Below are 24,229 nucleotides of genomic sequence, written 5' to 3'. Positions count from 1 at the left end.
GGACCAGCGGGAGGCCTTCTAGGCTGCAGCCTCTTGGCCCTGGAACTGGGAGCCCTGGCTGGTACCCTGTGAAGTATCCTGGTGGTGAGAGTGGGGGAGCAGCTGGGACGGGGCTTCTTCTGCTAAATGTGTTGGTGGATTTGTGCATGTGGTTTGGTGTGATTCTCGTGGGCCAGTTGGGCCCAGTGGGAGTGGAGCGTCAACCTAGAGTCATCTAATCTCTGCCCAAGGCATGCATCCTGTGGGGAGCAGGAGAGTAAATTTCAGGTGCAGGTGGAGGAGGGGTGCAAATAGAGGACTTGATTGTGTCACCCACATTACAGGGATTTTGGAGCCACCAAAGACCCCACAAACATGTGAGAGAGAGAATCTCGGTTTAAATATCTGCTGGGCCACAAACCATGCAGATATTTTTACCAGCAAAGATTCTTTCCTGCACCTACGTGAAGGAATAATAGTAACACATAATAGAAAAATGTCTTATATTCTGTCCTGTATAGAATAAGCTATTAAGTAGGCAATTCAGAATGGAGTAGTTTTGGTTATCAAGAGCAAGACTCCTACTTCACTGCTCCCATATACTGTGATCCTGATCCTCACAGGGAGCTGCAAAAGCTCCAGCCATCACATTGTGTTCCAGGCAGAGGAAAGGAAAAGTGGAGGATGAGTGTACCTCCCGTCTTGTAAGGACACCTTTAGGATACCCCACCCAATATTTTTGCTTATGTCTTATTGACCAGAGCCTAGTCACATAGTCATACTTGGCTCCAAGGGAGAAGCAAGGAATAGTAGTGGGTGCAGCTAAAAATTGGGATCCTTTTGTAAAGAGGAAGGGGGCCATAGATACTGGGAGGCAGCCAGCAGTCTCTGCCATTTGAGAATTATATGGCCTGCTAGATTTTCTTCTTTGCTCAGTAGAGGGAAAACACACTCCCTGAATATTTCAGATATTTCAACTTGATAAGGTCTTTATTATACATAACTACTATGCCATTTTAACACCTAAAAATTAGTAATCATTCTTTAAAAAATCACCTGATAATACCCAGACTTTGTTTACACTTTCCACATGCATCCATCTTTGTTGGAATTGTGATTCATAGGAGGGACACATACAACATTTGGTTGTTCAGCCTCTTAAAGTCTCTTCATCTTAAGTGTTGTGTGCTCATTTTGTAGCTTCTGAATTTTTTATAAACTTATATCTAGAGATTTAATTAGACTTTCTTTTTTTCAGGTGAAAATAAATTATAGTTTGTATGAATAGTCCTTTTGTCTCAATCAGCTCAGTGTCCTTGACTATTTTTAGTGATGGATGGTCTTATACTTTATAGTTTTTATTTATGTATATCCTTAACATATTTTTATTGTAAAATTTACATAAAATTTACCATTTTAACGACTTTAAGAGTACAGTTCAGGGGCATTAAATATACTTACACTTCAGGGCATCTGTGACCACTGTCACTGTCTTTTTCCTAATGTCTTCCATCTTTATATATAGATTTATTTTTTGGTACTGGGGATCAAACTCGCAACCTTGCACATGCCATGCAGGCAGTTGTGTCTCTGAGCTAAATCCCTTGCCCAGTCTTACATTAGGGATTGAACACAGGACCTTTGTGCATGCTGTGCAGGCGATTGTGCCACTGAGCTAAATCCCTGGCCCTGTCTTCCATCTTTATAACAGACACTCTATTGCACTGTACCAGTAACTCCTCAGTTCTTGACCATGACTGTTTAACTTTCTGTGCTAATGATTTTGACTGCTGTAAGTACTTCTTATAAGTAGAATCATGATATTTTATGTATATTTTCATTTTGATATGTCTTACTTTTCTTATTACTGAGACAAAATGCCTGATACCCAAAATTAAAGGAGGAGAAGTTTATTTAATGCACAGGTTGTAAAGGTCTCAGTCCATACTTGGCTCCAAGGCAGGGTATATGGGAGACAGGCACTGTAGAGGAGAAATAGTTCATGATGGGCAGAAGGCAGCAAAGCAACAAGGGCTGTCCACAGCTCTTTTTATCCTTTATATCTTATCTAGGCTACTTACTGCAGGTAGTACTCACACCCTTAATGCTAGTACCCTTGATCCTAGCATTGCACCATGAATCGGTTGTAGCGTCACAAACTGTAGATATAGTCACCTTTATAAAAGCCCCACCTATGACTGCATGAGGCTTTGGGGGACATCTAAACACAGCAATAATAGTATGAAAATAGCACTTAGGAAGATTAGCAATTATTGATTTGATGATCTCAGTCTTTAAGTATAAGCTTTAGTCCATTTACATTTATTGTGATTATTGACCTATCCTTGGCAGGTGTCTTATTTGGCCTGCTTCATTTATGTTGCTTATTTTCTCTATTTTTTTTTCTATTTGGAAACTTGTAAATTCTACTGTTATTTTTGCCCCCAGTTCTTCTCTTAGAATGTTTTCTATATATATTTAATTTAACAAAATATAAAACTAATCATTAATCGCTATTTTTATGCTCCTTGTTCCTTAGAAACAATGTGGGATGTTAGGAAACTCTAATCACCACCATCTACTATTGTTGCCCTATTTTATGTTTTGTAAATTGTAATATTAGATATTATGATCATAAATTATAATATTATAATTTTTAATTGTAATAAAATATTTATCATAATTGTAGTGTAATGCTAGATATTATTATTGTTGTAATGCAATGAACACTTGGACTTAACCACATTTATGTGTTCATTTTCTGCTACTAACTGTTCTCCCATTTCAGATGTTACATCTGTGATGTATATACTTTCTTTTTTTTTTTTTTTTTTTTTTTTTTTGTCTTTTTCATTTTTTATCGGTACCGGGGATCGAACTCACGACCGCCTGCTTGCAAGGCAGGTGCTTATGCCGCTGAGCTAAACCCCCAGCCCCTGTATATACTTTCTGAAGTACATTATTTAGGAGTTGTTATAGTGAGGATCTGTTGGAAATAAACTCTTCTAGTTTCATCTTTTGGACAGTGGTTTTATTTGATTCTCATTTTTGAAAGATAATTTTGTTAGAGGCAGAGTTCTAGCTTGAAGTCATTACCTTTTTGTACTTCAGACATCATTTGCCAGTGGTTTTTGGGAGGTCAGTTTTAACTCTAGTTGTTACTCCTTGTAGAAATACGCCCTTTTCTCTGACTACATTAAATATCTTTTTTGTGCCCATTCCTGCTCCTTCCTTTTTGATTTTTTTTTTTTTTGTGATGTGGTGAGTGATGATATTTCTTTCAACTGATCCTGTTTAGAATTTTGTGGGCTTCCTGAAAAAAGATAGTCTGTCGTCAATCCCTGAAAATCGTCAGCCTTTTTTTAATTTTTGAAGATAACCTTTGTCTCCGTCTTGCAACTTCAGGAAGATGCTGTGCAGATTTCCTTTTTACTCTTTAATTTAGTTCATATTTTCTACACCCCCATGCTGTTTTCTGGGTATTTATTTAGCTCTATCCCCCGTTTTACAAATTCTCTTTATGTTCAGACCCAACAGAATATTTTGGCCATCTGTTACATTTCTAATTTAAATTTATGGACTTTCTGTGCATTAAGAACTTTCCAGTAACTTTTTGAAAAGTAGTACCATGTTTTGATGACTTCTTTTGTTTGGGGGACCTAATCACTTTTTCATATAACAAAACCCTGTGGAAAGGAATGTTTTAACATATTAAGATTTCAGAGGTAGACATAGTCACCCATGTACTCAGTGTAACATTTTCCGGTGAGACTCTACTGTAGGTGCTTTTTCTGTGAAGGACCAGAGATAGTGAATATTTTAGGCTTTGAGGACCATACAATGCATGATATAACGACTTAGGTCTATGTCATCATACAGAAACCATAGACAGTATGTAAAAAAGTGAGCATAGCTGTATTCTAGTAAAAGTTTATTTATAAAAAATTGTCATTTCTAGTTTGAATCCTTTCATGGAAATTTGAATTCAGCTCTATGTTTGAGTAAATAAAAACATTTGTTTATAAACCTTGTAAGCAGGAGAGAGGAAGATACAGCTCTAGTACAGCATCTTAACCTCATGAGATCTTACTCTTCTCACAGGTTTTGGAGCATTATTAATTTTTCTTTAGTAGTGTTTTCCTGGATCATCATGTTCTTTTTACATGCAAATTGAGTGCAAAATAACCATAAGCCCCCCAGATGTTGAAAATTGATGAAGTAGTACAAAAAGAAGAAAAAACAAATTAACATAATAGTCCTTCATTGCTTTGCATTTTAGGTCTTACGCATGTTTCTATTCTATGTATGTATTCATTTTCAAATTATTTTGGGGTATGGTGCCCTTACGTGCCTGAACACTGGCCTCATGAGTGAGTTATTGTAAAGTAGGGCCACCTCACACAGGGCTCCTTTCTGCACACAGCCAGTTTCTTTTCCATTTCTCCAGCCACACTGTGACTCAGCCAAGAGACTTTCACCAGAGTGAGCAGAGGAGACCGCCTGATCGTGGTTGATTTTCACCTTCCAAAACCGTAAGCTAAATAAACCTCTCTTCTTTGCATACTGTACTGCCCAACATGTTTTCTGACAACAACAGACAATGCATTGTTACATTCCACAGTGTTTCAAGTCTTTAACTAGAAATATTGGTGCTCCACAGGGTCAATTTCAGCTCATAGCTGTTTGAGGTAAGCCTTGTAGGTAGGCATTCTCAAGGGAATCCTTTTCCACTGTATGCCAGAAGCCAAGGCTGAGATAGGCAGGTAACTCTATTTTCTTTTTGAAGGGTTATCTTTTTCTACTTGACTTTCTAGGTCAGTTCTTGACTTTTGAGATTCCCTGTTTTATACATGAGATCTCTTCTGGTACCCTGCGGCTCTAGTGTATGCCGTAGAATTGTCTCCTCTCTTCTCTATACTGCTCAATAAAATTGATCTCCAGACCATCAGATCTTATGGGTGAAACTGATGTTTCTTAATTGTTTGGATCTCATCATTTCAGGACTCTGGAGATGTCAACCATGCATTCAGATATGCATTTATAGGATATATACATATGCAGTACATCTGCATGCACAACATAGGTATATATTGTATGTACTTAATTTCTTAAAAGTTCAGTAACTAGATGTTTTGTGCAGATTTTCTTTAGTTTTCTAGTCTGTTGTGTTAGTTATAATGAGAGTGTGTATTTTCTCTTTCCTCAGATATTTCTGTGACCTCTCAGCTAAGAGTAAACCTTAATAAAAGAAGAGTCTTCCTAATTCTTTGTCTTTCTTTGTGTTAAAAGAAAAACTTTAGACAGGTTATATTTAACAGAATTTATTTGTGAAAAGAATTAACCATGAATTGGACAGCACCCTGAGCTGGTAGAGAGCTTTGCCCAGCACTGTGGGCAGGTGGTGTTTATAGGCAGAGGAAGGAGGTAATATTCAGGAGCAACATGATTGCCTACATTTGTGTTGTGCCTTACTTATGTATTGTCTGATCAGTTGGTACCTGGTAATTGGCGGAAGCTCACTTAGTTATTTGTTATAAGAATTAGGTTGCAGTTTGTTTATTTACTAGATTTCTGCTAACTACATAGTGTTCAAAGTATGGAGAGAGGTATAGGTCAAATTCCATCCAATTTAACAATTGGCACAAGGTGTAGATTTCAGGTAGTGGTAAAGACGTTGCTACTTTGACATTTTTCCTGTGATTCGAAGGAAGCCTTGATATGGAATTCACAGTGAGCTGAACAGTAGTCCTTCAGGTTGCTGTAGTTGTAAAGACCTTTACTCTAGCCTGGACTTACTTTACCTTCCCCTAGATGTGGACATGCAGAGGCTGGTGAGGGTGGGGCTGGAGAGGTCACTCTGGCTCCCTGGTGTGCCACATTGCTGGCTGAGTGCACTTTTTTATGTATGTATGCAATGTGTACATATGTGTGCTTTTGTACTGGGATTGGGCCTAAAGCCTTCTTACTGAACTACAGCCTGTGTTCTTTGTAAATTTTGAGACAGGTCTCACTAAGTTACCAGTTACCCTGGCTGGGCTCAAACTTGGCCTCCTACCTTAGCCTCATAGAGTGCTGGGATTACAGATGATCCTCTCTCAGCAGAAGGGCAGCAACTTCTCAGCACACTGAGTACATTGTGCATCATCTTTGCTACCTTTTGATTAAAATTCAGTCTTAGGAATTGTGGGGAAGTTTAGTGATAATCTGTATTGGCATAAAACTTCATGTGTCACACAGTTACTGGTTTCTAACTCAGAAAGTTTGAGATAATGGGGTTTGATTTGGTAGTTATCCTGGACAGAGAATTGATTTATTCTTACTAATGGAAAGTGTAGGGTTTTGAAGTGGGAAATAATGGAATCTCTTCTACGCTTAAATAGAATTTCACACTGGTGATTGGAGAAGCTTGGATGGGCCTTGAATCTGATCTCATAATGGTAACATTCCACAAGGAGCATGTTCCAAATAGACAAGAGTGCTTGATAAGCTGTGTACTTAGAATATATGGGTAGAATTTTATTTTTATTTAACTCATATTTACTGATTCCATATAAAGCATTGCTGTGTACAATAAAAGATAGAAAATGCTGTGTTTTATTAGGTTGGCTCTGGTCCTCGTGCACATCCAAATGATCTTTTCTTTTCTTTTTTTTGTCTTTTTCCTTTTTATCGGTACCGGGTATCAAACTCACGACTGCCTGCTTGCAAGGCAGGTGCTTACACCGCTGAGCTAAACCCCCAGCCCCCAAATGATCTTTTCTTAATCCAATTACTTATTATGTCTCAAACGTCCACTTCTAGTACCTTTCAATTCTCCAGCATCTTGATGTAAAGGGAGAGTTGCCTGGTATAAGCATTTGAAAGTGTAGGTATTCAATTTTTAAGTTACTTATATTTTATCCTTTTTCTTTTCCAAAATGAATTTGAGATATCTACATGTTTTTCCTTTTTTTATCTTTAAAGGACAAATATGCTGGGCATGGTGACACATACCTGTAACCACAGCACTTTCGGAGGGTGAGGTAGACGTATCACAAATGCAAGAGCCCAACCTGGATGATTGAGTGACTTTTTGAGACCCTGACCCAAAGTAAAAAATTTAAAACTGAGCTGAGGATGTAGCTCAGTGTGAAGGCTGTGGGTTCAATCTCAGTACTGAAAAAAAAAGACCAATCCATAGCGATGACAAACTTTACAACCATCAAAATTACAAAATAGATAAAGTAGGAAATCATTCCTATTCTTGAAAACACGCAGTAATCAAACTCATTTTCACAGAATAAAGAAATGAGAGATGGTACAAATAGCATTCATTTAGCAAGGTGATGGATTTTTGAGATGATGTAATTTATACAGACCCACATATGTAATGTTTTGTCACCTGAGCTGTTGCTAGAAGTCAAGTTAGTGAATACTGCACTTCTCTTTTCTAGTGTTTATTACAAACTCGTTAACCTTGTTACTGTTTTACATAATTATTCTTTTAACACACATTCATTGGATCAATACTATGAGCCAGTGACTTGCTGGTGCTGGGAAAACATTTCATGAAACTGTTGCTTTTTATTCTAATTTTATTACTGGAAAAGACATTATCAAGTGAAAGGTCAATTGTAGATGAGTCAGATGTGTTTTCATAGTCTCATTTTCCAGAGATGGTCCCTGAGCACTAATTTTAGTACATGCTTTATAGCAGCAAATGAAGGAACATTACTACCATAGAAATTTTTTGACTTTAAGTTCATGAATTTGGTTGTGGAAATTAAAAACTCTTTACCCTCTGTTCATTAAAAATTAAAATTAATGTTTCTTGAATGCAGGTTTTTCTTGTTAATCTAATGACTGATATACTATGTCAACTTTAGAAGTTCAGAAGTTAAGTGACTCAGCGGGGGGTTAGGGGGGTCTCAATTTGTAAAAATCCTGAGCCCTCAAGAGGAGGGCAGGGAGATGGTGTAAGTGCCCTTGAGGGAGGGTAGCTTGTTTACCATACAAGGGAGGAAAAGAGGCTTTCTCTCCCCTCCACCTTTCATTCTTACTGCTTTTGTTGTCTTCTGCTGCCTTGAACTGTTGCCCTGTGCCATGCCACTTTGCCTTGGAGCCGGCTGATTATGGACTGAAATTTCCACAAACTGTGAGCTAAATAAACCTTTCCTTCCTTAATTTTGGCAATTGGATATTTTGTCTCAGCAACAAGAAAAAAAGCAACTAATACAGTTAATATTCATGAAAGATAGCAGGAGGAATATGATTAACCATTATAGGAGTTCATTTGAAACCATGCCAATTTTAGCACACTGATTTCTAGAAACAGGATAGATCTTACTCAAGCTAGATTGATTCAGATTGCAATGTTAGCTTATATTGCTTACTTGTCTTAACTCGGAAGATTTACAGTTGTTGGTGAGAAAGCATTTGGCAAACGACACATTCTCAGAAATGGTCTGGTTTTGTGGCTACTCTCCAGACATTATGGAATCCAAACTTCTAGTTCCATACATAATTGAAATACCAAAATAGAGCTGCCGCATAGTCTGACAACTTGGTTATTACTTGATTCAACATTTTAATTTATTTTCTAAATTATTAATCATGGCACCAGTTTAAGAGTTCTTAACATAAATTATAGAGGACGAATAGAGATAAACATCTGCTGTTTTTATCAAGGATTAATGCCCAAGCAGGAGGGATTTTTTTGAATTGTAGTGGAATACACATCACATAGAATTTTCCACTTTCACCATTTTGAAGTATGCGATTGAGTGCTATGAAGTACATTCATTTTATCACAAAACCATTCCCGTCATCCATCTGCAGAATGCTCTCAGGAGTGTACTTTTATGGCTGGTAATTCTGAGGCTTGATGTTCTGGCTGATGAAGTTTCCTTATGAACGTCACAAGCTTCTCAGGTCTTGAAGTTGTAGGGTGGTGTGTCAGGGGCTGGGGAGAGTAGGGGCAAGGGTAGGATGCAGCAAGGTCCATCAGTGGGTGCTGAGATTTAGGAACCAGATGTTCTTAACTGTGTGCATTGCACAATATGGTGGCGACCCTCTTCGTGAACTCAGGCCTCCCCAGGATTCTGGCCGCAAAACTGGATGAGAACCAAATCAGATTTCTCCTTGAGGTCAGTATTGAACCTAACCATTGAATTTCATTTGATGTGTTGCAAAAAGCTGAAGGAAAGGATTTTGAAAAATTTTCATCATCAAGACATGATAAATGCTTGAGAAGTTGGACATGTTTAACTTGGCTTAAATATTACACAGTGTATAAATTCACGGAAGCATCACATTTCCCTATTAATGTGCATACTTTTTTCAGCTATAAAAAGAATTTAACTTTAAAAATTAATATAAGTTCTTTTGCATTCCCTGAGGCTCATGGAACTTATCTCTTCTCCTAGGGGGCTTACTGGCATCGAGAAGGCAGGGACAGCTGAACTGGTTTCAGCTTGCTGGGGAGCTGCGGGTTTGGAGTTAGTGGGGAAGCTCTGGCTAGGGGCAGTTGCATTCTGATTTGTGACATGGTTGGGCTGATACAATACAGGAGAATAATTTTCTTAAATACCAGCATCTTATGATCAGGAACCATTTTGCTTTAGGATGATCAGGAACCATTTTGCTCCTGAGAACAGGAGTCCAGGCTATTTGTTTGCTGGGTGAACCTGGGAGGTCTGGCTTCCGGGTGGATGCCATGTCCATGGTTTTGCACCTAAGGACAGACAACACTCAGCTGACAGTGATGACCTACTTGTTTCTTCCTGTGGTTCACCTAGACATTCAATATTTTTGCTTATCTTTGAGTACATTTTTAAGTCCATTCAGAAGAGCAGGCTGCTTAAACATTATAATTCCAACCTTAGCACATACATAATGCAAGTTTAACAAAGCAGAACATTTTTAGTCACCTAGCATTTTTAGTCACCTAAGCAGTTTTTTTATTAGACACTTGATTGGAAGTTATCCAGTGTGCAAATCCTATTAGTGGCTGTGTTTTCAAGCTTTTCCTCAACTAGCCTGGGACTATTCTGGGAGCCGCGTGTCCTACTTGTTTTGTCTTGAACTTCCCAGCCTTTGGGTGGCTCAGAGAATTCTGGTTTAGACACGATGACAGTGAGATCTAAAAGAAGGAGTGCGAGAATGTTTATGTGACATATGCTTTGGCTTTCTCAAGGAAGGAGATTTCTGCTTTTCTGTTGTGGGTGTAGATAAGAGTTTGACTGTAGCATGCAGATCTCTGAACATGCTGTGGACACTCTCAGCAGGACTGTGAAGGTTTACCTGGGAGGTCTCCAGGTTGGTAGACTCCATGATGCTCCTTCTTGAGGTTGGCCCTCTGCTTTGCAGGAGGGTTTACAGCAGCATCCTGGCATCTTTTACGTCCTCTTTCTTTGCAGAGAGCTGGTGATAGTGGAAGAAATCAACAATGTTTCCTCACCTGAAGATGATTCTACCCTGAAAATAAGGTTGGGACAGGAGTCTCTCCAGGAACCTGGGCTTGTGGCTCTCGGTGGTCAAGGCAGAGGGTCAGGAAAGAGGAAGGACATTCTTATCATACTCATTGTACGTACTCAACATCTCCTGCCACCAGGCAGTGGAGGAGAGGGACAGTGCTAGGGAAGCGTGCCTTGGCAGAGTCCTAGGCTTTCCCAGCTGGCAGGAATCTGTGTCTGATCTATCTGGCCTTCTGGTACTGGAATCCTCTCCTAGCATTCCAGTCTGTACTTGAATACTCCTGAGGAACCGGACTCACTGCTTCCTAAAGCAGGCCATTCTGAATCTGATGCCCCAACACGGAAGTGTCCCAGGTGACTTCTATCATTTCTGCCAATGGCCTTAAAGTGTGCTTCTCAGAGGAATAGAAAAATGCATCTGAATGGGTCCCAATTTGTGTGCAGGCACTGTCTGCCCATGTGTATGCAGTCCTGTGACAAGCAAGCCAGCACACAAGCAAATGGCTGCGTAGAGGTCAGAGTGAGTTCCCTGGGCTTACCATGTATTAATTTTCCAGACGTATCAACTTTCAGTCTTCCTACTAGCACTGCATTTCAGTGCACTTAGTTGTATCTGATAGACCAGATTGACTGGCTTTAATTGTTAGAAAATATCCATGGAATGTTTTATGGAAGAAATGAGACATTTGTGTCCATTGCTTTTGAGGAATCTATCAGTTTATCGAAAAAAAGAGAGATAAACAATAAAAACTTTTTTCTCGGTAATGTGTTTAGTGACATATTTGTAACCTATGGCTTCTCAGCAGTCGGGCTGCTTGCTTTGAAGGATGCTGTTATTTTCATTCTCTCTTGCATAGTCCAAACTGAAAGTGGGTGAATTAAGTCGAGGAGGTGAGGAAGGGGTTATTTATTTTTCTTTCCACAGTGCAGTAATACATGCCTAAAAATACTACAGAAATTTTGGTAGAAATTGTAAGAGAGCATTAAAACTTGAGAAATGAATTAACAAGCCACCTTTTTATGCGGGAGCTATGTGTGTCTTCACTGAATGAATAGCACTTTATTCCACAGGGGCATAAATTGTGGGTTGAAATACAGTGTGAGCAGTGGTGTCCAAATCAGCGAGGGTACGTGTGTGTGTGTGTGTGTGTGTGTGTGTGTGCGCGCGCGTGTGCGCGCTCAGATTAGAACACGCTTGTGCAAATATGGCTAAAAGTCCTCCCTAAACTCTCAGAACCCTGAGGCAGGAGAATTTAGAATAAAATTCTGTCTTTAGCTCCAGGGAGTAGAGGCATGTCTTGGGGTTTCTCAAACAGGTCATTCTTATAATTGCATCAGTAATTTGTTCAGCATGAATAGGGAACTTTTGATATTTTAGCCTTTATCCTGGTTCATTTTTTATTTTTAGGGCTGATTCTCAGATGTATTAATTTTTTCCAAATCAAATAACTGAACCACAACTGTGAAAAGTATGCCTACTACTTTTGAAGTCATGTAGAAATTGTAACACGGGTCTCTGTGTGCCAGTCACAAGTAAGCCTTTGCATTGATGAATCTCCTTAGTCTACACAACAACCCTGTGAGATATGGAAGCTGAGGCATGAACTGGCTATGAACCTTACCCAGGCCACACTGCTGGTAAATTGTGGCACCAGGATTTGAGCCCTGACATCTGGCACCTGACTGTGAGCTCTTAATCATTACACGACACAGCCTTTCAGAACATAGCTGGCTGAACATTAGCCTCTCAAAATGTAGCTGGAGCCCCTGTAATGACCTGTGGCTTCTGTTCTGTTAATTAGGGGGAAAACTAGGGTGCTATGACAAAGACACGCCATGTGAGTTTAGTAGTGTAAGGAAGTGTAAGTCTGAAGGGAGGCTCCCAGGGGGGCAGAGTAGTTGTGCTGCCTGGAGTCTTTGGAGGACCCAGGCTCCTTCCAATTCATGCCAGGGAGTGACTAGCATCCATAAAAATGGAACTGGGGGGCAGCCATGAGAAGAGTCTGCCCTGGGAAGAAAACAGAAGTCACCTGCCTCTGTCCTCAGGCCTCCCGGGCCCTCCTAGCCTTTGATATTTTGGCTCCCCTTTCATCAGAGAGACCTAGGACACCTTCGTCTCATGGCCCTACCTGCCTTCTCAGAAGGCTGTACAGTTCTCTCGAGCTGTGGTGTTGGAAGAAAGGAGAGCAGATTCTGTAGGTAGTTTGTAATCCCCTCGCCATGTGTGTAAAAAAGAACATAATTTTGATAAAAATAACTTTTCATCGCTGTAAAAATGTGAAGAAAAAATGTATAAAAATGAGATGAAGTCACTTCAGATTATGTGGACTTAAAAAAAACAAAACAAATAAGACTACCCATCATCTACTCCTTCCCGTAAACTCCCTGATGTCCGTTGGGGAACTGTGTCTCTTCTCTATAAGACGGAGTCATGATTGGGAACCGCTTGCCTTGCCTTCTTCTTGTCCCAGGGGAGCCAAATGGAACACTCCTTCCCAACAATGTCCATTTGGAGGAGAGTTAACAATGATATTAAAAGTTCTGTAGTTCATGTTTGCAATCTCACTGTTTGAATGTCTACTTTGTATGCTTTAATTTTGTAATTTGAACAACTATTTCTAAGATGATAAAATGTAATCTATTAACTAGTGATTTCTTACTGTATATTTTTTCTTGAAATTCTGTATTACTTGTACCCTTTCACTGTTTTGTTTTGTTTTGTTTTTTCTCTTTAAATAAAAAAAAAAGTTCTGTAGTTCATTTATTCCTTGTGGTGGCACCTTGACCTGTATTTCCATGTGAAGATGTTCTTGAAATTGCTGTCTAGAAGTTTCTAGAACTGCCATAGTGTTCACCTATTTAGAAGTGCGGCTTCCCACTTTTCAATCCCTTGAGCTCTCTGCCACCTAAGGAAACCCCGTTTTGTGAAAGTTAGTCAGAATTAATTCCTGTTCTTTTGCAATTAATGAATCTTCACCAATATACTTGTTATCCAGAGGAAATTTCTGACATTTCTTTTACTTTCCTTACATTGTATTCATATATATATATTAATATATATAATAAATAAAAAATATTTATATATATATAAAATATATATATAAATATATATATTTATATATATAAATATATATATTTATATATATACACACATCATCAATATTGTATTGTTTACACAGTTTCATACCTATTCTAAAATGTTTTTACATAATGACCATAGTTAATAATGTCTTGAAAATTGCTGAAAGAATACATGATAAGTATTACCACCAGAAAAGTAGTATGTGAAATGACAGATATCTTAACCATTTCAAAATACATATGTGTATCAGAATATCATGTTGTATATTATAGGTATATATAATTTTTATTTGTTGATTATTTCTTAATGGAGGAGGTAAAACCAAAAATACAAGTGAAAATAAGTCTAAGAAAATACATGAGTATTTTTTCATCACATGTGTGTCCCATATTTATTAAGGTAGCTAATTTTGGGGTCGTAATCTCTTTCTTCTGTGTTATGTATTGTTATAGGACCATGGAAGTATTTTGTTTATTAAGGTTCTTATATATAGTTGCAAAAGATTTAATTTTCACTTAAAGTTTATACCCTGCCCCACTGTCTTTTTTAGTAGTGGAATTGAACCCAGGTCTTCATGAGACCTGTATTCCCAGCCCTTTTTATATTATTTACTTTGAGTTCCTCAGGCTGGGGAACTGACTCAGCCTCCAAGTGTGCTGAGATTGTTGCAAAGGCCTTTACAATACCTTTTAGATTCAAATACATGGCATCTGTCTGTTTTCTAACACATAGGTGGTTTGGGCAGGATTACCAGCATTTTGTTAAGAAGTTCAAGGCCCCACAACTTTCTGCAGGTATTTTGGCCATAGGGGTTTTGAAAATATACAGGGCTCCAGGAAGCAGGAAAGGGCTAAGGCAGGGAAGTTACTGCGTGTAGTGTTATAACTAGTATGGAGGGCACTGTGCTGCTGAAATGGGCTCACAGCTTAGGGCTGTAAGAACCTGCACCAAAGGTAAGTGGGTAGCTCTTCACGCTGTCAGAGCGAGACCCTGTGCTCATTCTGATCTGATACAACTTGTCATATGTGATGAAATCAGGGTCAAGCTAGACAGCAGCAGTGAGAGGATAGCATGGAGGGACAGGAGCAAGCAAATTTAGCATTCATGAGCCAGACTGGCACAATGAAGCCAGGGGCACATGATCAGAGGCAGCGGGGTCTGGGGAGATGCTGGGGTCCAGCTTCTTCCTCACACAGAAGACCGGGCAGCTGTACATCTCTGGCTGAAGCACGGAATGGGGAGCACCAAGGGCACATGGTTCTCTCTTCCTCCCCGTGACGCCCTGTGCCAGCCCTCTAACCGTCCTGAAAAGTCATGACACGGAATAATATCGCTCTGCACATGAAAGCTGTGTGAGGGTCCTGACATAGCTGGGAAGAACAGACTTAGGTTTGTGGCCAGTTTTGAAGTCCTGCACCTTCCTGTGTTGTTTTTCACCTTTCTTTATTATGTGAGAGTATTATGGTCAGTAGAGTACAGACCTCAGAAAGAAGACCACATCATAATCCTTACAGCTGACATCTGCTATGTTTTGTGGCAGGACAGTCTTTCAGGATATGATGAAGTTAGTGATCTTGACTTGGGGAAAATACTCTGGATTCTCTGAGAGGGGGGGGGGTTGTAACCCCAAAGCTTTTTTAAAAATCAGAGAAAGAGAGTGAGAATGAAAGCAAGGGCATGATGCAAGGTGAGAGAACTTGGCCAATCATTGCAGGCTTTGAAGATGGAGCGGGGAGCCCCCAACCGGGGATGCAGACAATCTCTAGAAACTGCAGAAGGCAGAAGAGAGCTTCTCTTCTGGAACTACTAGATGGAAGCTAGTTCTACAAACACCTCTGCAGAGGCCCGTTTGAGACTTCTGAGCTCAGCATTATAAGATAACAAATTAGAGTCCTTTTAAGCTGCTAAATTTATAGTGATATTACAGAAACTATAGGAAATTAAGGTACAAAAACGCTGCTGCCTAGTGGTGGGCTCACTTCGCTGGAGAACCTTGCTTATACTGTTGGAAACTGGACAAGCACAATGGAGGTTTCATGAAGAAACTCAAGTTTTAGGGGGAATGTAGGCACATATTACTTAGGAGCCAAAACATCTTGGGGTTTTAGAAATGGGAGATTGCAGGTTCTCTCTCCCTGTAAGGAATAGTGGTATAGTATACTGTAATGATATAAAAATGTCTTCGGCTCATCTGCTGTAGATTTTTTGGCTAGGAATTGAACTAGAGGTTGGAGCTCTGTTTCAAAGAAACTGTTTTCATTTGGATTTGGAACAAGAGCTGTTTATGGATCATAGGAGAGCCACTGAATTTTCTGAAGTATTCTTAGAAGTTTTCTCATACATATACCATTCAATGGTGCAAGTGTGTCATTAAGCTTAATTATAAGGCTCTTGAAAGTGAAACTTTCTCCCAACAGACAGTCACAGTGTGACAGGAGCCAACCAGGACCTCTGTGCCCCTGTAAGTGAAAGCAGACTTGTGATGTACCCTCTTCCCATGCCTTACCCTTCTGTCTTTATCCAGCAGCACTCACTGTGCCATGACAATTTTATAAGTTCCATCTCCTATGTCTTCTCTTAATAATCTGAGGAGTAACAGTCACCAACTCTTGGGGGTTGAGATAAGCATTTTTTTTTTTCTGGACTAGAATCATCATTCAAACAGCATGAAAATGAGGTGGCATTTTTAGGAATCAAACAATAATGATATCAGTGTTGTAAGAATTTTGTTGTTTTTAGTCCCTTGCTTATTAGCATATTAAAAATATTAAACATGCACATATGCTATCATTTTCAGTGTTTTAGGTTTGTATCACCCATCCCTCATAAGGGCTTGAGAACAGGAAAAATAACATGGAGTTTAAATTCTGAGAACAGCTCACTGATTCTTCAGATGTCAGAGCTCAGGACACTGCTCCTTTTAGGGATGGAAAGTTCTCAAGAAGTGGGCTTGAGGGTGAACTCCTTAAATTGGCAGAGTTGATTTGAGAGGGATTTTTGTTTCTCTGTTGAAGAGTATTGTATGTTGGAGAACAGCATGGGCAGTGTAGTCATTTTCTTTTTGTTTTTTTGAGAAAAGGTCTCATAGTATAGTCCCAACTGACCTTGAACTTGTGGTTTTTTTTGTTTTGTTTTTATTTTTGTACTGAGACTTGAACTCAGGACCTCACATTTGCCAGGCAGGTACTGTGTCAATGAGCTTGTCTCTGGCTAAACATGTAATCCTTCTGCCTTAGGCTTCTGAGTGCTAGGATTACAGATGTGTGCCTTCTACCTGGTTTTAGAAAAAGAAAAATCTTCAGACAGACATTATAATTGCCTATGTAATCTTTGCCCCTAGAGTAGATGTAGGTATGAGGTGGTGACAGCCAATAACATTCAAACGTTCTGGTTCCTCTGAAGAGGCCATAGCATGGTTGAATCTACCTTCTTCTGGTTTCCTCAGCAACCTGACATTTACTTGACCTTCTCCTGTTGCAGATTCTGCAGATGGGGAAACTATAACCCCTTGATGTTATTTCCATGGCGAAAGGAGACTTGGTGCTCTGGCTCTGTGGCCACAGCTCACCTGAGTCTCTTTACTCTGCATTGCTGAGTGTGCAGGGCCAGGGATCCATCATGACTCTGGACTGTGGCAGATTTGCCAAGACCACAGTGGGGTGACCAGGCAGATGACATGTGATGGGCATGGGCTCCCACCTGCACGCAGCTCTAGTACCCACCCAGCAGCACTGGACTGGGGAAACCATGTGTGAGTTTTATGGGGAGTTTTGTGCCCAGACCTGTGCTGATGTATTGACTCTGACACCTCATATCTTCCTGACCTTGGACACGTTACTTTACCTTGCTGAAGTCTCCATCTTCTTATCTATAGAGTAGAATACTTATATTTTAGGATACCCAGAATGTAGTAAGCATTAAAGAAATTTTAGCTAATGTCATTATTGTTATTATCTTAATTAGATAAAAGGATCATAAGACATTGCAAGTAGCTAGTCAAGTAATTTATTTATATATAAGGTCCTGTATTTGCCGATGCTATGCTATGTGAATCCCTAGGAAATGAGCAGTCAACAGGACAGATATTGCAGCCCCCAGGCCTGATTCTTTTGCTTGCCTTGTTGGTTTGATGTTTTTTTCTCATCTAATTAAGGAAAAAATCCATAGATAAATAATCGTTTTAAACCAATTTTAAATGTAAGCAAAATATTTACATTGAACTGCACTTAAGTCAGAATCAATTAATCAGTTTTCAACTGTGAAGAAAATACAGTTTAAAGTTCCTAGATTTGCTTGCGTTGAAGACTTACTAAGTATTGAGCAAGCATGTTAAGCTATTTTACTATTGCAGCATTTTGGCTCAAATCTTTACATTGGCTGTACCAGAGAATTTGTTTTTATCACCATTAATTTTTCTTTTCAAATGAGTATGCTCAAGGAATGTATTTAATGATCCGTAGAAATATTGACTTTATGTAAAAGAAAATGCCAAAGCCAATTTGCATGTATTCATTTGCATATGGAGTCCAGTTCCTTAGACACAAGTGTTTTCAATGTGATACATGATATTTTTGATGTGATACGATGAGACATGGCTGTCTTTTCAAATTTAATGCCATCGACAACAAACACAGAATTCTTTTAGCCTATTATTTGCCTAAGCATTTTAAGCAAAATATTTTGTAATTAACTGAGTTTGTAATGAGAACAGTAGTTTCCAGACTTTTATCTGTGTGAGGCAGTGTTGGCAGAGGGTATGAGGTCTCTGCTGGGAGCCAGGCTTATTTGGTGCACCTGAGGACCAATTTCCTTTTCTTCCTTCTTTGCAAGGAAGACCAACAGCCTTTTGGACAAACGGTACAGATCAGGGAAGGTGGTCCTGAAGCTGTCAATGGAGGTCATTGGCTCTGGAGGGGAAGTGGGTATTTCAGATTGTGTTTGTGGCTATCAGAATATTTGCATACTTCTACATTTTCAATAATATTTTTATATCATTGAGAGGAGAAAAAGCCAGAAACCACAGTGACCAATGAATGTGAATCTTTGTGCTGTGTGGAGAGCCCTTTGTTGCCATGTGTGTTTCTGCATGTGCCATTTCATTAGCCTTTGTGGGTGTCTTGTGTGAGAGAATCTGGGCTCTCAGAAAAGACACCACAGCTGAAAAGAGATGGGAGGTTCTTTATTCCCTTGAGGAGTCATATGTGTCTGTGTTTTGAGAGCAACCCATCATATGAGAACAGTTGTGGAATTTCCCAGTAGTACGGCATCATGTTAGCCACACAATCCTAGTTTTAGGAGTTTCCAGCCTTTCACATTTTGGGCTTTGGGAGCAGGGATGTTCAGGCTGCTTTAGGAAAGTGATAGGTTTCCTGGAAGGCTCTAACCAGAAGGCTTTTTCTCACATATCGCTGACCAGAAAGATGTCTGGCTTCTTTACCAGCCCGGAACTTGGAACATGGGGAATTCATTATTGTTATTTTGCTTTGTGTTTTTAAAAAGATGGCTATAGCGTTTTTGGAGTAAAGTTGAAGGTCTACTGGTAAAGTACAAAATAACACACAATATGGACAACTAACATTGTAAGGTATACTCCTCCACAGACATGACTCAAATAAGTATTTGCAGAATGAGCAGCAAACTTCAGTGTTGGATTCACTGAGGATTAAGAACCTCTGATTATTGCAATGTGAAAGGTTTGGGCTTCCTTCTGGGTACCTTTTTATGTATCAGCATGTGAAGACCCTTCATGCCAATTTTGTATCCAGGAAATTAGAATGTCTGTGCCAGGCAAGGCCAAGAATGAGTTAGCTCATACCTTTCTCTTTCTTTCATTGTCTCTTTCCATGCAAAAATGCACCTAACTTAGCCAGATAAAATGATTACAAGTCAGAAATACAAATGAGTCAAAGAGAAAATAAGATGGGAAGCTATGTCTAGGTCATGGCTGAGGTTGATGTTATTATACAAAATGTGTACTATAAAGCTCTTTATATGTCGTAGAAGTAGGGTGAAAATTTAACTCTGTTTTTTTTTAGCAGTCATCAGGTAGAGGAAAGAACCAATGATCCATAGTGTCCATGGGGCCAAGGCAGATAGTTACACAGGAGACATTCAACTCTTCCCACTGAACTCTAGAATGTCAAGACCAAGTTCCTATCTGTCATGCCCCAGGCCTGCAGTAGGCATACTGCTGCTGGTAGATGAGGCAGCACTGGTCTTTTGAGTCTCCTGAGAAATCTTGTAGGGCAGAGAGATAGGCTGTTAGTAGCCATAATACCTAAGACCAACTTAGGGTGAGAAGAGCTTGGACTAGAGGAATCCAGGGAAGAGAGGAAGCTCACTGCTGCTCACAGTGGTCTGAGACAAGAGGAACGGGGATGAGGTAGGTGGAAATTAGTTCTGTTTAACCAGTGCAGAGATTTTTATGAAAGAGAGAGTTAGGAGAGGCCATTTGGGCGAATTTACAGATGGCTAAATTGTCTGGATGTTATCAGATTAAACAGCGAGCAACAAACTGTGAAATGTTTGGAGCAAGGAAGTAACATGATGAAATCACTATTTTTGGAAATTACTAAGTACTTGTGATGAAAAAATACTGCATAGGATAATTACCAGTTCACAAAAAGTACAAACAGTGATCTGATGGCAAGGAAAAAGAAAAAGAAAAGAAGATGCACTTTCTATGACCATGTGTTTTGTTGGTGTAGCATAGGAATTGTGCAATCTGGCTTCAATTTCAGCCTTTGGCTCTCCTTTGTAAACAGGAAAGTGGGTAGAAAAGGCAGGGAGTGCTGTTTGGACCCTTTAGGCGTGCATAGAAATCCTAGCACTGAGTTCTGTGTTAGTGCATGTGTTAGTGCTGGCTGATGAGTGGAGAGGGCAAAGGTTTGGCCTCTTGGTCATGGAGGTTCTTGGTGTCTGCCTCCCAACAGTTCCTGAGGCTACACTAGGTTAAGGTTAAGGTACAAGAAACAAAATTATCTCCAAACCTCGAAGAAAACAGCTGGCAAAAATAAAATACGAGTTCAAGGTCACTGCACACAGCCAACCTGCAGTTGTTGCTGAGCTGGGTAAGGGACTTGGGGAACTGTGTCTTGGGGACAGTGACCTGACTCAAGCACATCAGCTGCTTGGAGTTTGGAGTGGGGGAACTGTGTATGGTAAGAAGGGGATACATGAGTTATTGCTTTTGCCAAAACTCATATAGCTGCACACAGAAACAGGCTGGGAGCCAGGCAGGAATTCACAGCTTTGGAAGGTCACTGGGCTACCTCTTCCTTCAGTAGTTTCTTTATATAGTTATGTTCTTTTTCTGACCCACAGAAGATATTGTTTTCTGTGGTCATAAAAAGGAAGTAATAATGCACTGCTACATAGGTCATACCCACAGTGACACAGTGCATGTGTTGATACCTAGCCTGTCCTACCGGGTTAACAGTAATACGTGTACCTTCCACATTGCAAGTTTTAAATTAGGTAGAGAATGAACATCACTGAGGGTTGTGCCTGGGACTAAGTAAAATTTAATTTCATTCTTTCTCTCTACCAAAAGTAATTACTTTCTAAAGTGATAATTATACCCCCCAAACCCCTTCTGACCTCTGCATAGTACTCATCATGCATATTATCTCATTTAATCCTCTCATCAGTCCTGTGAATTAAAGATTAGTTGTTCCCCTGATTATCCCCATTGGGGCTTAAAAAGTTTCAGTCATTTGCCAAGGCCCTGCAGCTAGTGACAAGACAATGGAGGCACTAAACAGGACCACTGACCCTTTCTCATATAACTGCTTTTGATAACCGGAAGAAAAGGGTCAGATGGTCCTTGACCTTCTGTGTTATTTGTGTATTTGGAGGCTGGAGCAGAGTGTAAGAAAGTGAAAAAGGAAATGCTGAGTTTTAAAAAAGCAAAATATTTGTGCTCAGTTATCACAGAATAAATGGTTTTGCTTAAGGTACAAGATAAGCAATAGGGCAGTTATAAAATAATAAGCCAAGACTGACATCATGGGAAGACCTTCTATTCTGTTAGGTGAGATAAAGTATGTTAAGAAATAAGCGATCCGCCAGACAAGTGCAAAGACAGAGCAGGCTGACCCGACCCGGTGCACTGAGAGTGCAGGAAGGGGAGATGACTGTGGCTGGAAATGAGGAATGTTTTTTGATGGATGTGAAATTTTTGAGATGGATTTTGATATTTGGAGGTAGCAGGAAGTTCATTCTTGGTGGAGGGAAGAGACTGAAGATGGAAAAAGGCATTTGGCTTTCTAGTTGGAGACATAAAGGCTGGAAAGAGGTTGCCTCCTTGCCTTAGAGTAAACAAAAGATAGGCTAGCAGCAGGATAACAATTTGTGAGCTCACATGAGTGCTGAGGTTGCAAGACCGCGATGGGCCCAGCCCTGACATACCAGGCAGGAAGCTGTCTCCCACTAACAGGAAGGGCAGCTGGAAAACGGGTGAGGGCTGGCTGAGTATGCATGGTGACAGTGAGAGAAGTCCCAGTGGCTGAAAATTTGGGAGAATCTGTATTTGTCTTGAAGGTGTTTGCTTCATCAATCCCGCTCAGCAGTCATGGGAAAGACTGGCAAGTCCAGAGAAAGTTTCCTGGTGGGGCAGAACAGAGGGAGAAACAGAAGCTGCCATGGGGAGGGCAAGAAACTCTCCCTAAAGCTTTACTTTGAGGTGGCAGGTAACAGACACCAGCACTTTTTGTGCCCTGGGGAAGTCCCACTGTAGCTAGGGAAGATGGAAAACATCTCCCATCCTCAGGAGGGGTGAAGTTACAACTTGGATTCAGGACTATACTGAATTCAGGACAAGATTACTGGACAGATAATATTGTTGGCTTCCAGAGACGTAGAAATGCCAACAACCAAGCTTAATCAGAACACTAATTCAGACCCTCTAGCCCTCCTGCCTCCTCACAACAGCCTAGTAAACATGGAGCATCAAATACTTTGTAAGAGAAAGGCTGTCTCTGAGGGTGGTCTAGGGATTTAAGGCAGAAGGTACAGCAATCATTGGAAAACAGACTTTGGCAACTGACTCTTGTTCTGAGCAAGAGTTAGTTGTCAGTGGACTATGAAGCCTGGAGGGTAACCAGTAACAAACTTTTAAGCCTCCATATTTTTATAACAGCATAAAAAATGTGCAGGGATCGAACTGGCAACCTTCACAGTATAAAAAGTAATTGCTTCAGTCTCCCCTCCATTTTCAATAAAAAATTAGTATGTGCTTTGAAAGGGAAGAAAAAAAGTAACTCACAAAAAGACAAAATAATCACTAGAAGAGCACTCATCATCGGTCACAGATGTGAGAAATGTCTGATAGAGCATTTAAAGAAACTATGACTGCCAGGTATGGTAGTAAACACTTGTAATCCTACCAATTGGGAGGCTGAAGCAGGAGCATTGCTGTGAGGCTGAGGCCAGCCTGGACTACAGGGTAAATTCAAGCTGTCCTGAACTACATAGTAAAACCCTGTATCAAAAAAAGTGACTATGACTGATAGATGGTAAAAATTTTAATGAAAAAATGGGCAATATGCAAGATCAGAGTGTTTAATAGAAGTCATCCAAACTGAAAAACTAAGAAAGAGAAGGAGGAGGAGGAAGAGAAGGGTCAACAGCAAAACCAGCAAAAACAGAACAGCATTCAAGAGCTCTGACATTGCTTCAGTCTAACATATACTTTATTAGAATGCCAAAAGCAGATATGAGAGACAGAGTGGGGATAAAAACTATTTGAAGAAGTAATAGCTTGAGACATTCCTTAAATTAATGATAGACATCAAATACAAATCCAGCCATCTCAGAGAATGTCAGACAGGATAAATACAACAAAACACAGCATATCTCAAAACAGAGCATTTCATATTCAAAAATTGTAAACAAAATTGAAACAAAACTTTAAGACAGCCATTAAAAAACACAGTGAGGAATAAAAATAAGAACTACAGCAGATCTCTTTTTAGAAATTATGCAAGTTAGAATAAAGTGGAGTGACATTTTAAAGATCTCTGAAACAAATCTGACAACCTAGACATCTATCCCAGTGAAAATCTATTTCAAAAATGAAGAAGAAATAAAGATTTTCTCAAACAAAACTGTGGAAGTTCATTGCCAGTAGCTTTACTGTACAAGAAATGTTAAATGAAGGTCCTTAGGCAGGATTATGATACCAGATAGGATTGTTTTTATTTACACAAAGAAATGAAGAGCACTGGAAATGTATAAATAAAGGCAAAATACAGTTCAGGGTTTTTTTCTTTTTTTTTTTTTTTAGTACTGGGGATTGAATTTATAGCATCATACTGAGCTACGTCATCAACTCTTAATTTTCTTTTAAGGCAGGGTCTTGTTAAGTCTCTAAGTTTCTCAAGTTGGGCTTAACTCTAATGATCCTCCCAGAGTGCTGGAATTGCAGGCATGTACCCCCAGACCTGGTTTTAATCTCTTCTTTTAAGTTAGTCTAAAAAAGAGCATTGTCCAAAGAAAATAATATTTTCAATATTTTGTGCATTTCTCACCTATCTAAAACTAAAATGTATGACAATGCATAGATAATGGGAAAAGGAATTAGGAACATACTATTATAAAGTCTTTAATAGGTGTGGTAACATTATTTAAAAGTAAACTGATGTATTATAGATGTATATTGTAAACTCTAGGGAAAAACTAAGAATGATTGATGAGGCAAAGTTTGTACTAAGTA

At 39.5% G+C, this 24,229-nt stretch overlaps 1 protein-coding gene across 7 annotated transcripts in view; it reads left to right on the top strand.

Annotated features, from left to right (window-relative positions):
* Csgalnact1 (chondroitin sulfate N-acetylgalactosaminyltransferase 1) overlaps positions 1–24,229 on the top strand; it is a 315,999-nt gene that overhangs the window by 14,246 nt on the left and 277,524 nt on the right. For 3 of the 7 annotated variants that reach the window (XM_063234831.1, XM_063234827.1, XM_063234829.1), the window contains exon 3: positions 4,427–4,511. The exons of the other annotated variants lie outside the window; for them this stretch is intronic. The gene's annotated coding sequence lies outside the window, so the exon portion shown is untranslated. The remainder of the gene's footprint in view (positions 1–4,426; positions 4,512–24,229) is intronic. 7 annotated transcript variants of the gene reach the window in all.

This window comes from Cavia porcellus, unplaced genomic scaffold (assembly GCF_034190915.1).
Source record: "Cavia porcellus strain 051 isolate PalLab524CR breed Dunkin Hartley unplaced genomic scaffold, mCavPor4.1 scaffold_24, whole genome shotgun sequence".
Taxonomy (NCBI): Eukaryota; Metazoa; Chordata; class Mammalia; order Rodentia; family Caviidae; genus Cavia; species Cavia porcellus.
Note: the sequence above shows the minus strand (reverse complement) of the source record. Positions and strands in the feature narration are given on the sequence as shown.